Source organism: Vicia villosa, unplaced genomic scaffold, assembly GCF_029867415.1.
Source record: "Vicia villosa cultivar HV-30 ecotype Madison, WI unplaced genomic scaffold, Vvil1.0 ctg.000251F_1_1, whole genome shotgun sequence".
NCBI lineage: Eukaryota > Viridiplantae > Streptophyta > Magnoliopsida > Fabales > Fabaceae > Vicia > Vicia villosa.
Genome location: NW_026705104.1, coordinates 189,360 through 202,321, shown reverse-complemented (window position 1 = coordinate 202,321; position 12,962 = coordinate 189,360).

Sequence of the window (12,962 nt, the reverse complement as noted above, 5' to 3'; positions counted from 1 at the left end):
ATGAGACATTTTGGGAAAAGGCGAGTCATAATTAACTGGTAATTATGACTTATGGGTTACTGAAACGTCAAATCTAAACATAATGGCTGCAAGGAATGCCTATCTTGCGTGTTCATAGTATCAAAACAATTATTATGGCTAAAAAGGTGAATATATATTAAAAATATAAAACTTGCCAAAAATGATATTTTTAATATTACATGCCATAAAGTAATTGAGAAAAGGAAATATCCATTAATATATTCGATTACAAAAGAGCCAGCGGGTGGAGAATACTCTAAAGGCTATTACAACAGATTAATGGCTAAAGTCGTCAGGAAGACTATTCTTCATATGAGAATATTGGGAAGCCAGTATGGACAAATGTCGGTCGATCGTAGCTTGTTATTTCTTCAACTCTTCATTCTCTGGCTCCAACTTTGGGGCCATCTCGATATGTTGAATGCCCATTTGGACTTCTTCGTCTATCACTTTTTGATTTAGCTTCCGGATCTCATCTTGACGATCCTTTGCAACCCTTACTTTCTCTTTGAGACATTTAAACTCTTCCTCCCAAGACTTGATATTTACCTCACAAGTTTCATACTCTTGTTGATACTTTGAATGCTTAAGTTTCATACGCTAGCAGCTTTCCATGAAGAGGTTTGGGCAATTACTTTCGTACTTAACTTCTGACAGACCTCTTATCTTCGAAGATTATCCGATTGAAGTTGGTCAAGTAAGAAACCCAGTGAGACAACTACCTGCGAAACTCCCTCAGAAACATTGAGCAAATCCACTTTCTTTAGAAGGGTCTTTAATCCAAGACAGATGGTAGCATCTTTTCCCAGTACTTCGACCAAGTCAATGTCAAAGAATTTTTTCTTTATTTGGTGAAGGAGGCTTTGACCATTATTTTCTGCAATTTTGTCCCCATAAGTGGTCGAAGAGGCTCCATCTTTGATAGGCGAACCGCGCTTTGCACTCATTTTGGCTTTGAGGAAGCCCACAGGGTTGGTAGTTTTGAGACGTTCTAATTCAGCTGAAGAAAGTGTTGGAGGAGTATTGGTCGAAACCGTCTTGTGAACAACGATCTTCCTAAAGGGTTGATCCTCCGTATCTTCTGGTTGAAGTTGGCTGGAAGCTTCGTTCCTAGTTTCATTTTTAGGGTTAGTTTCCTCGCTCCTCATAGACTGTTTGAATCCTTCATCAGTATTAGATATCTGGGGATTATCTTCCATCTCAATAGCTTGACCGATAACTGGAGATGAATCATTCGAGCGATCACCTTTAGTGTGTTCAGTAGAGGGAACATTTGTAGAAGGCTCATCACTTTCAATAACCGGAGAGAGAAATGGTGAATTTCGTTGTTGAGTAGCTGCCATAAGAGTTACTTACATCAAATCAAGATTTATCGAAAGGAAAATATTATTAAATAAAAGGGGCATAAGAGTGCACCTTGGGGATTTTCAATATCAGCAGGAGGATCTAATGTCTTAAGATCAGAGGTGGCAGTACCCACATCATCCTACAAATTCAAAAGGGTTTAACTCAAATTAAAAGTTAGGATGGAACCTACAGTAAGGTGATAAAATATTATACTCTTTACCTTTGCGAGAATATTGTCTGGGCTCGAATTGTGACTCTCGCCGACAAGTATGCTTCTAGCTATATTTTGAGGCTGTTCATTATAAGAGATTTTGTCACTCGAAGTCGCAGGCTTCGAAGTCCCAGATCCCTTTCCTTTAACCGAGGGGACGGTGATCTTTTGTCTTTTCTTCATCGTCAATTTGTGTCATACCCCAATTTTTGACCTAAGATACCACCTCATATCATCTGCATATGCATCATTTGCATCTCTAACAAAATTGCATAGCTTGTGTTTGCTACTTGTGACTCAGCAGGATTTAATCAGGAAATCACTCATCAGTACAAGTAATGATCAATTAGGGTTTTGTTCTCCCTTCATTTCAAATGAATCATCTTCATCAACAATCAACATTTGGTCCTCAGAGATTCACTTCAACAAACTCAACAGCTTTGAATCGACTGAATTAGGGTTTTGACTGAAGATAGCATACTCTTGACTTTTGCTCAGAATTTGACCTAATGACTTGGGACATGAACTCAAGACCCCAAGTGCATCATTTTGACCTAATCCATTGGCTCAGAACATCTCTTACACAAAGATTGATCAGACAAATCCTCAGAATTAGGTTTTTGAACTATCAGGGACTGAAATCAGGGATCACATTTGGGAAATCCTAAAAATCCCCAGGAAGTCAATCAAAGGTTTCAATCATCCTCAAATAATCCCTATGACAATATACAATGGAAATTGTATCTCAAATCAAGATCCACAGTCATCAATTTCATCAGGTCGACAATTAGGGTTTTTTGACCTAATTCACTGAACAACTGACTTTTTAATCAGGACATGGTGTCACAACTCAAACTATGATTCAATATCCTCTAATACCTCAATATGATCCATTCATACTATTCATTTGATGAGGATAGCCTGTTTCATTTGAAATCTCCAGAAACGCGATTCGTCTGAAAAAGTCAACTGTACAAGATCACCATTAACTTTTGGGGAATTTTGGTCAACCATGACTTTTGAAGTTTTAAATCATTAGTATATTATATGAGAAGTCATTTGATCAAGAAAAATCAAGAAAATCAAAAGTCAAAAGTTTGACTTTTCACACTTAGAAAAATTTCTAAGTGTTTTTCAATGGTTTTTTTCAAACTTTGGAAGGGAATTTCTCAAAATTTCACCTACAAACTGAAAAAAACTTCCAACATGAAAGTTGTAGATTTTGATCCAATAAACAACTTTGACACATATAAAATTTTTCCATAAGATCAACCATTTAAGAGATATGGTGCTTCAAAGTTGGTACTTTTTGAAAACTTCACTTGAAATCTCATTTTCTTCAAAGTTCATGGATCTTTTTCACCCATTTCCTTAAAGGTCTTGAAGAAACTTTCAACTAGGGTTTTGAAGTATGTAACATGAGCTTTCCAAAATGTCCAAGAGCATGAAAAAATATGGAGCATAGCTATGGTTTTGAATTATGCATTTAGTGATCATTTTCACTTGAAATTTCAAGCCATTTTCACTAAGTTATGAACCATTTTGCCAAATAATGCAAGTAATGATGCATCAAGACAATAATTGAAGATATTTTCTGGTTATAAGATCAGAATGGAAGAGGATAAGAAGCTTGAAGTTTAACCATGGTTTAGTCACTTTTAACCATTTGCATTTAATGTGAAAGATTCCATTTTATCTCTTAAGCCAAATCATCATTCTTGAAGCAACTTGCAAGAGCCTTGTATTCATAATCCATGGCCTATAAATAGAGGTCCAAACCTCATTCAAAATCACACCAAAACCTCACAAATTATAGGTTTTCTCTTTCTTTCTTAGAATGCAAGTTTCTTAAGTTTCAAGGAGGTAGAAATTCCAACCTCCAAATCCTTGAAGTTCTGGCCAAAGTGATGATTCCAACAACTTCTAAACATCAATTAGGAAGTGTTTGAACCACTCACACACCTCAAATCACCCCAAAACTCAGAATTGCATTTCAACCTCCATATGAACACATAATGAGCCTTATCATGCCAATTTTCATTCTAGCTCATTTCTGTCCAAGTTAAACATCCAAACACATTCCATATATCACATATGAACTATCCCAACCATCACCAACAATCTGAAACACCTCCATCTTCAAATTCGATTCATACTTGAAGCAACTGCAGATCGGGTGCCATGACCATGCTCAGATGAATTCAGCTTGTTCCAGACATCCAGACACCTTCCATAATCATCATTGAAGCTATCCAGATCATCACAAAGCATCTGTAACACCTCCAGATCAGAATTCAATTCTCAGTTGGCCGTTTTTGAAGGTAAGCTCTCTTGAACTTCAAACTCCATCATACATGCATCATAAATGAAAAATTGATTTGCCATCATGTTTCTGCATATGTATGGATCATTAGCCCTCAATCAATTGCAACTTATCATGCACATACACGATTTCAGATTGAATCATAGAATTAGGGTTCTTCACGATTTCCAGAAAATTAATGATCTTAGAGTGAAAATAAATGAAATTAAAGGACACCATCATGTTCCTCGTGAAAAACCGAGTGAGATAGACCCTTTGATCGATCAAAATAACACAGATTTGAGGAAATTCAAAAATCAGTTAGGGTTGTGTTCTTGGCGCCAGATTTGGTTTGGGAAATTCAAATTCTTGATTTAAAATATATTTTACAAAACGCGTATGTTTAACAAGCCACAAGCGTGGCTCAGTTGGTCCATGTTTTGGTCTGCAAGCGTAGGTGCGTGGGTTCAAACCCTGGTAGGACCAAAACCAATTTTTTGACACTATTTTTCTTTCATTTTTTAACAAACTTCATCAATTAATTTAACCAATCAAATCAACTTATTTTTTCTTCATTTTTTAAACATTTCTTATTTAATATACCTATTTTGACAATATTAAAAAAAAAATCACAAAAAAAGATTTATTTAATGTGTTTTTAATTAGGTTTAAAATGACATATTTTAAGTGTTTTTAAATACTTTAAATATTTGTTTTTCATTTAATTTTCAAACCTAATCACTTGTAAATACTTTTGTGATCAAACCCTAATCACTTAGGTCTTAATTAAGCATTAAAACTTGTTTTAAACTTAATTAAGTTGATTTCTTTCATATTCAAATCGTTTTAAAACGAGCGATCGCGATTCTTTTCAAAACGATAAACCATTTCTTTTGATTTTTCTTTTCTGATCAAATGATTTTCAAAATGAAGTGGGGCCTCTCGAATATTAGAGAGTGTAAGTCCCATTTCTTTTTCTTTTTGTACAGTTTTTAAACAATAAAACTTCTTCAAAATAACAAATAAACCTTCAAACAGTTTTTCAAAAGCGAAACCTCGCGTTCTGTAAATAAACAATCAACCATGTTTTGTAAATACCACGGGCCTCCACGTAGGTATAAGTCCCAAGCCCCTTTTGTACATACCCATTCCTGTACATGAAATTAGGTATTTCATTGTACACGCACTTTTTTGTACATACCTCGATCAGTTTATATTTAACTTTGAATAACAAATCAAAAAATGAAGGTTTTCTTTAAATCTTCCCAAAAATACCATGGGCCTCCATGTAGGTATAAGTCCCAAGCCCCTTTGTAAATACCTGTTTACATAGCTTTGAATAAATTCAAGTGGACCTCTCCCCGAGTGTGAGTCCCGAGCCCTGTGTATACAAATGGATCATGCTTACAGGTATATTTCCTTCATAAACTCCATTATATACACACACTTTGTCATATATATAATTATTCATAACTTGTTCATGTTTGTTCATGTTTGTTCATACTTGTTCATGTTTGTTCATATGTGTGATATATGTGCTTGTTCAACTTAGTACAACACTAGGTTCCCCATAGCCTCCTATTGGGCTTCGTGCAAAGAATCTCCACTAGTTTAGGTTAGGACATAGAGTATGGTTTCCTGGTGAAATCGCCCTAAGAGCTCGAACCAACTATACCATGCCTCCCCTTGGGCTTTGTACAAACGAGTGACCCTCCCATAGCCTCCTCTTGGGCTTACAATGCAAGGACCCTAGATTGTCCCTCCCATAGCCTCCTTTTGGGCTTACAATGCAAGGACCCTCGGATAGCCTCCTCTTGGGCTTCGTACAAGGACCCACGGGCTTCTTATAAGCATCCCCAATATCCAAATCAAATACCCTAGGAGATTAGATATTTATCATCTCTATGATAGGAGTATCTCTTCTATATCATCACAAACAATCAATCAATCAATTTATCAAACTTTTTTGCCACAAGGCTGGCTAATCAATCAAACTTTTTTGCCACAAGGCTGGCTAATCAATCAAACCGTTTTGCCACCATACTGGCTGATTAATCAAAGTTTTTGTCACAAGGCTGACTTCATTGAAACTTTTGCCACGAGGCTGGCTGATTAATCAAAACTTTTTGTCACAAGGCTGACTTCATTGAAAGTTTTTGCCACAAGGCTGGTTAAACAACAAAAACATCTTTATCATTCTAAGCGCCATAAGCGGCATGGCCCCGGGCTTATAATGAAAAGATTTTCAAACAAAATCAAACAGATGTATGTGATGATATAGATTAGATACATCGAACATTTAGATGACATTTGTCTCTTATCCTTTGCTTCCACTAGCATAAGTGGGAACTACGATTGCTCTGACTTTCTCAACATCCCTTTGAGAATACGTAGGCACAAGGTCGATCCTTGGCGAGCAAAATAAAACAAAAAAACCACTCAAACCCTAGCACCCGTAGACCCGAGCTACAGATGCTCTGATTCCCTCTAAGGGATATGTATGCAGAGGATCGCGATGATCTTTGCGAGCATAATCAAACAAACACCTTAGGTCCCACCTCTTTCTCACAAGAACCTCCACCATAACAAGAATGGAATAAACAAAACAAAGAAACCTATAGAGTACTATAGATACGTTGGGTGCTAATACCTTCCCTTCGTATAACCAACCCTCTTACCCAAGATCTCTCCCCCACTTTTAAGGTTATTGCAACTTTTTTCCTTTTCCTCTTTTGGAAACAATAAAAAGTTTGGTCCGTACAAAAGAAAAATCATTTTATGAGCACTCGAGCCCAAAGAAGGCATCAGGTGTCTCATCACAAAAAAGACAACGATTTTTCCCCGCGACAATTTGGTATGAGGAAGGGATCCGTCTTCGTCATCTGAGGCAATAGTGACGCTTGCAGTCGAAGCTTTCCGCTTGGGAGTCGTTGGAGGTTTTGTATTCTGGGAATAGTTATGTCAGAAATTTAAATGACATTAGAGAAAGACTAAAATAGAGGTCAAAATACTTACCACAGGTTTCTCGCCAGTATTGGTGGAATCATCTCCACTTGCCTTCTTGCCTTTCGAAGCTGCAGAAGCTTTACAAGTGTTAGCAGTTGGATCTTTGATGACTGTTCTTCGGCCAAGAGATGTAATCAAAATAAGACAAGTTAGTATAAAGACAAAAAGAAGAAATGCCAATTGGAAGGTTATCCAGTTCCAAACCTTCAGGTATTGGAGTCAGAACACGAACGTGTTCGAGACCTATGTGAAGATGTCCTTTGAAATTATCCAAGGTATGCTTAGTCGGAACCACTCGTTCACCATGTTTTTTAGATTGTTCACGAAGAATTTTGGGGACATTCCTAGACACAAACTAGTCTGGGAAAGGAGGGCTTAGAGCCACACCAAAGTCAGCGCTAGGTAGTGGAGGAAATTTGGGAGGATATGGTTTGAAAGCCACTTCATAACCTTCGTCAGGACGAACATATGTGGGCAATTTCAACTTATCCAGTTTGTTAGAAAACCTTTCGCGTAAAGTAATCGTTGCTTCATGAACGGTCTGACTAAGATAATTGGGCCTATAGATAGTTTCAAAGAATTTTTGGAAAGCCTGTATTTCTTTAATGTGCGTCGAAGTACCTTTCTGAAAGCGCTCCTGCACGGCAGCAAAAGCCTCAATCACTTCGTGTGAAAGACCAGCAATGTCGAAGATCTGATTGTCATAATATTCGGCCCACCACTGATGAAACTACATGGTGGAATATAATATGGGTTCGAAAGAGATAGGAGTGAGGGTTGTAACGCCAATGTATCTGGCGATCTTGGATGCAAAGTTTTCCTCAGTCGAATGCATGGTATGCAAACACATATGACTCCTTTTGTCATACATACATTTGGGTTTAAGTTGGACAAGCCCAAATCCTCTCGACACTAGATTGGGTTGATAACTGAGAAGACCATAATGGCTCTTTGTGATTCGCAATCGATGATACAGCATCTTAGGTGTTAAGAAAGCTTCCCAAATAGTCATCGATTAAGCAGGAAACTTTCGTGTGAACCACTCAGGGCCTACTTCCCTTTTTACAAATGGAGCCATCGAGGGACTGAAATTGTAGCGCTTAGCAAACATCATTATATATGCTCGAAATGCCTCAAGCAGATGACCTCCTTCTTTTGGGGGAGTTAAGTAAGCAAGTCTTCTTCATCAACTACACCTTTCTTTGGGAGAAAAGCTTCGAAGGTGGCGTTAAGCCATAGCTGCAATAACCAAAAAGGCCCAGAGAAAAGCAGGGAAGTCCCAGTTTCGTATGCCTTCAAGAAGTCTACGGATTCGCTAAGACTTTCGTAGAGATACCCCAGAATCAATTGGCTCAAATTCAATTTCTTCCCAGCATTAAGTTGATTGGCCATACAGAGATATCTCTTAGCTACTTGAAGAGACCTTGAACAGAAGACACATCTCGAGAGCCAGAGTGCCAAGAACGCAATATGTTCTTCGTCCAAGACTTCATCGTTTGTTTTGTTATGGTGTTTTATAGTAAACACAGTATAAGTAGTTTTAATCTCACCAAACTTTATGGTATCGATATCCATATAGTTGGGGTCGAAATCATCCCCCGTTGGTCGAAGCCCTGTGATAGCAGCTATATCGAAGATAGTTGGGGTAACCATCCCACATGGGAGATGAAAGGTATTGTGTGAAGCATCACAGAAATACATAGACGCTACCAACATGGTTTGGTTATATTCTAAACCAATTTTCGATAACTGGGTCAAATCGTAAATCCCCAATTTTTTCCAAATTGAGGCTTTTTTGGCTTTAACTTTAGCCAACCAAGCATAATATAGGTTAGGATCTTTGGCTAAGGAATTTCCCTAAAGACCCTAAGGATATTGGTCATATATTCTAACCTAATGGCTTCTTGGACTACAGAAGTCTTAGTCGAAGAACCTTCAGCGGCAGTGTTTTTAGCAAGGAGTGGCTTGCCCTCATCATCTATCTTATTTCTACTAACTACAGGCCTAGTCTTATAGTAAGAAGGAAAGAATTTATTTTGAAGATGACTATCACGACCAGGTAAAGGACCCATGAAAGCATGAGTTTTTCCAGAAATCGTGAAAGGGATAATTACCTATGAGGCATAAATGCGCGGGTTTCCTCCAGATGTGGTTCCGGGATGTATTGTTGATTCCTTACTTATGAAGGATGTTGAAGCTGATGAACGGGTTGGGAGGCGTCTACGGTTTGCATTGTTTGGTCGTGATCGGTTGATGAAGCCATGGATGAATTTCTTTAGAAGATGAAGAAATAGTAAAAAAGGTTTTTGTTTCTGCGTTTGAAGATGCTAGTAGAGAAAGCGATTGTGAGAAAAGAAGAAGGTATTGTAAACGGTGAAACCCTTTATTTAAAGGATTAAGAAGAACCCTTCAATGTTCTATTTTAATTCGGTTAATTGAGTTAGTGGAGCACGCGTCCGCAGCTAATTTATCCGTCTGACGGTCCAATGGTTGTTAGCCTTACTCCTAATACCTAGGAGCAATGATCATAAGCAATGTTGAGATGTGGGAATGCACGTTCTGAAGAGACGTTTTTGAAAATGACAAGACGTTTTGAAAGAAAGGTCATAAATTATTATGAAGTTATTCAAAATCTTGGAACTCAAAGGTTTTGAGAAGTCGAAATCTCAAAGTATCAAGAAATGCCCATTTCTACTTATCTTTGGAAACAGACATTTATTGGGGGCAACTTTTTAGCTAGAGATTTCGAATAATATTTATGTTCTTCGAAGATATAGGTCTTGAAGAAAGAATGGCTTTGAATGCCTATTTTTGAGATTGTTATATATCATGAAGGTTTCCTAAATCGAAGCTGAATTTGAATGGGTGTACTTTGAAACCTAAGGGCTAAGAAACTTAGGATATTTTGATATATTTTCATAAAAGACACGTTGCTGCGCGTCGAAGAGTGTTCGAGCGGGAAGATTTGAAATTAAAAGAGTTTCGTTTGAATCAAGGAGGACATGTGGAGCCCCAGGAATTCGAAGCACATGCAAGCGAGAAACGTGGCATTTCGTTAGAGTAGGACCATTAGGGTCGAATTGGTATAAATAAGGGTCTTAGTGATAGGATCCAGGGGTGTTCATTTTGTACAAATTACTCACAAATCACTCAAGTACCAAGTGTTAGAGAAAGAGTTTTCGCTGAGAAATGTACGTGTAACACCATTACCTTTTCAATATTTGTCTTTCTTTTATAAGAACAAACTCTTTTAAAATTCCTTTACTTTTTTGTCGAATCTTTTACGTTTACAGTTTAATTCCTTAATATTTCTGTCGAAGCCATTTATGTTTATTGTTTAATCATTTCGATGAATATTCCTATAGTGAGTTGTCGAAAGCTTTTAATGACATGTATGTTGATTCTATAAATGCTTTTAAGAAACTTTCTCTCCAACAAGAAATTATCATGACACTTGAGCATGAGATAAATAATCTTAATCGTGCTTTAGATAGTCTTAAAGACTCTAATACATCTCTAGTTGATGAGTGTTATAATGGTTAAGATAATTTAGTTGAAATGAAGGAAATAATATAATGTGTTAAATGTCCAATTTTAAAACTTGAAATTGCAAATCTTAAAGGACAATTAACTCATATTACTTCACTATCTTGTTACTTCAATATCTTAAAGGAACAATTTTCATTAAAAAACCTCGTGCCACTAGGAGAAATAGAAGAGATATTTCATCTAAAGTTGTTTGTCATTATTGTGGTGGTATGGGACTCATTAGGCCTCAATGTCACATTAGGAACTTCCATGTTCTAAATGGTAAGATGGCACGAGTTCCTAAGTGTAACTCAACTCACCCAAAGGACCCACTTGATGGGGACCTAAAACTGCCTAACTAATTGTCTCTCGAAAAGACTTATTGATGACTCTATCTTCAATGTTAAGGTTATTCACATTCTGTCCAAAGCACATCTCATTTCTATGGTGCCAGATTTCATACATTGTTTCTGCAATAGCCAACTTCATGATATCAGATTTCTTTCCCTTTCCTTGCCATATTGAATCAGCCAATTCACTCCAGATTCCCAGCTTCCCGGCTTATGCACCACTTGGATCCAATTGAGGATGTTCCTCTAATTTTTTTTCAGTTTTTCACATTCGAAAAATAGGTGTTGCACCATTTCGTCCTTTGCACAAAAGCTGCAATCCTTCCTATCAACCATTCTAAAACGATGGAGCCTATGTCTCAATGCTAATATTTCATGGCACACAAGCCAAAGGATAATTAGAGCTTTTGGTCGTGCCGCATTATGGTAGAGTAATTTCCTCCAATTAGCTTTCTTCCCATTCTCCAGTAGTGCCAAATAAATTATTTTCATACGGAATAAGCCGTTGTCTTTCATCTTGTTCTAAACTTGAAGATTCCTCACATTATCCCTTTTGTTTAAGAATGGATTTCATAATCCATGAGCTATTGGTCCTTACTTAGATATCCATCAGTTGCATGTCCTTCAGGTAATACGTGTGAACCCATCGCACCCATAAAATGCCAGCCTTGCAACTGATATTCCACATAAACTTGATCATAGTAGCTCTATTCCAGAAGTTCAGCCGGATTAGGTTAAGACCACCACTACTCCTTAGACTGCAAACTCTATCCCATAATACAGGGCCTTCCCTAGTAATATCACTGCATCCTGTCCAGAAAAAGCTTTGACATGTTGCATCAATTCTCTTGATGACATATGCTTTGGAAGTGGGAAGCATTGCATCCAGAAACTGGTGATGGAAAAGGGTATGCTTTTTAGTAGTTGGGCTCTCCCTGCATAGCTAAGCAATTTCACACTTCAATGTTTGACCCTGCGAGTAATTTTTTCAATCAGACACATATAATGCTAGTTATTGAGCCTCCATGTAGTAATAGGGACCCTTAAATAACAAAACGGCATAGGCCCAGCTGAGAAACCAGTGCCTAGCATAATCTACTATTTTGTCCTCTCATCCATACTCCCAAAGTAAATTTGACATTTACTTGCATTCATCTTTAGGGATGTAGATTCATAAAATTTCATGAAAACCTTCATCATTAACTCAATTGAGATTTTATCACCCCTTACAAAAAGTAATAAATCATCAGCGAAGCTCATGTTGGTAATCTACATCTTCTCACACCTTGAGTGGTAATTGAAATTCGAATTAGGTCAATTTTTATTCTATGTACTTTTGAGATTTTTTTGTCTATATATATATATATATATAGATATATATATGTATATATATGTATATATATATATATATGTATATATATATGTATATATATACATATATATACATATATATATATATATATATATATATATATATATATATATATAGGGATGTATCAAGTTGGACCATTTTTTAAATAGGAGATAAGAGGATTAAATTCTACACATTAGATTGATTATTTGGTCTTGATGAAATCATGTGCATGCATAGACAATAAATGTTCATCAAGACCAAATATTCAATACAAGGGGTAGAATCTAATCCTCTTATCTCCTATTTAAAAAATGCTCCTACGTACATTGATCTGATGTCGCGCGCGGATAAAAAATAAGTGATTTTCAAATGGTAGTTTAGCGACAACTGTAACTCGAATATCGTCTCACAAGGATTCTTGTATTATACTACCTCTGGTCCTTAATATAAGAAGAAATATATTTTTTAGGTTCATTGAAAAATTAATGTATTTAGACTATATATAGTCCAGATACATTAATTTTTCAATGAACTTAAAATGTAGATTTCTTCTTATATTAAGGACCGAAGGGAGTATTAACTAATCAAAATTGAATTTGGGGGGTTTTGATTCAGAATCGATTTATAATAAAAATTGATTAACAAAAGTGATTATAAAATAAGCTTTTATGAAATAAGTGATTATAGCGCAAACGAATTCACTGCCTCACGTTCACTAAAGGATCTTTTCCGCCTATAAGACAGTTATATGTTGGACCTTCACTGAAGGATTCCTTCCTATTTTAAGGAAATTATAATTTGGACCTTCAATACAAGATCCTTGCTATCTATAAGGAAATTTTT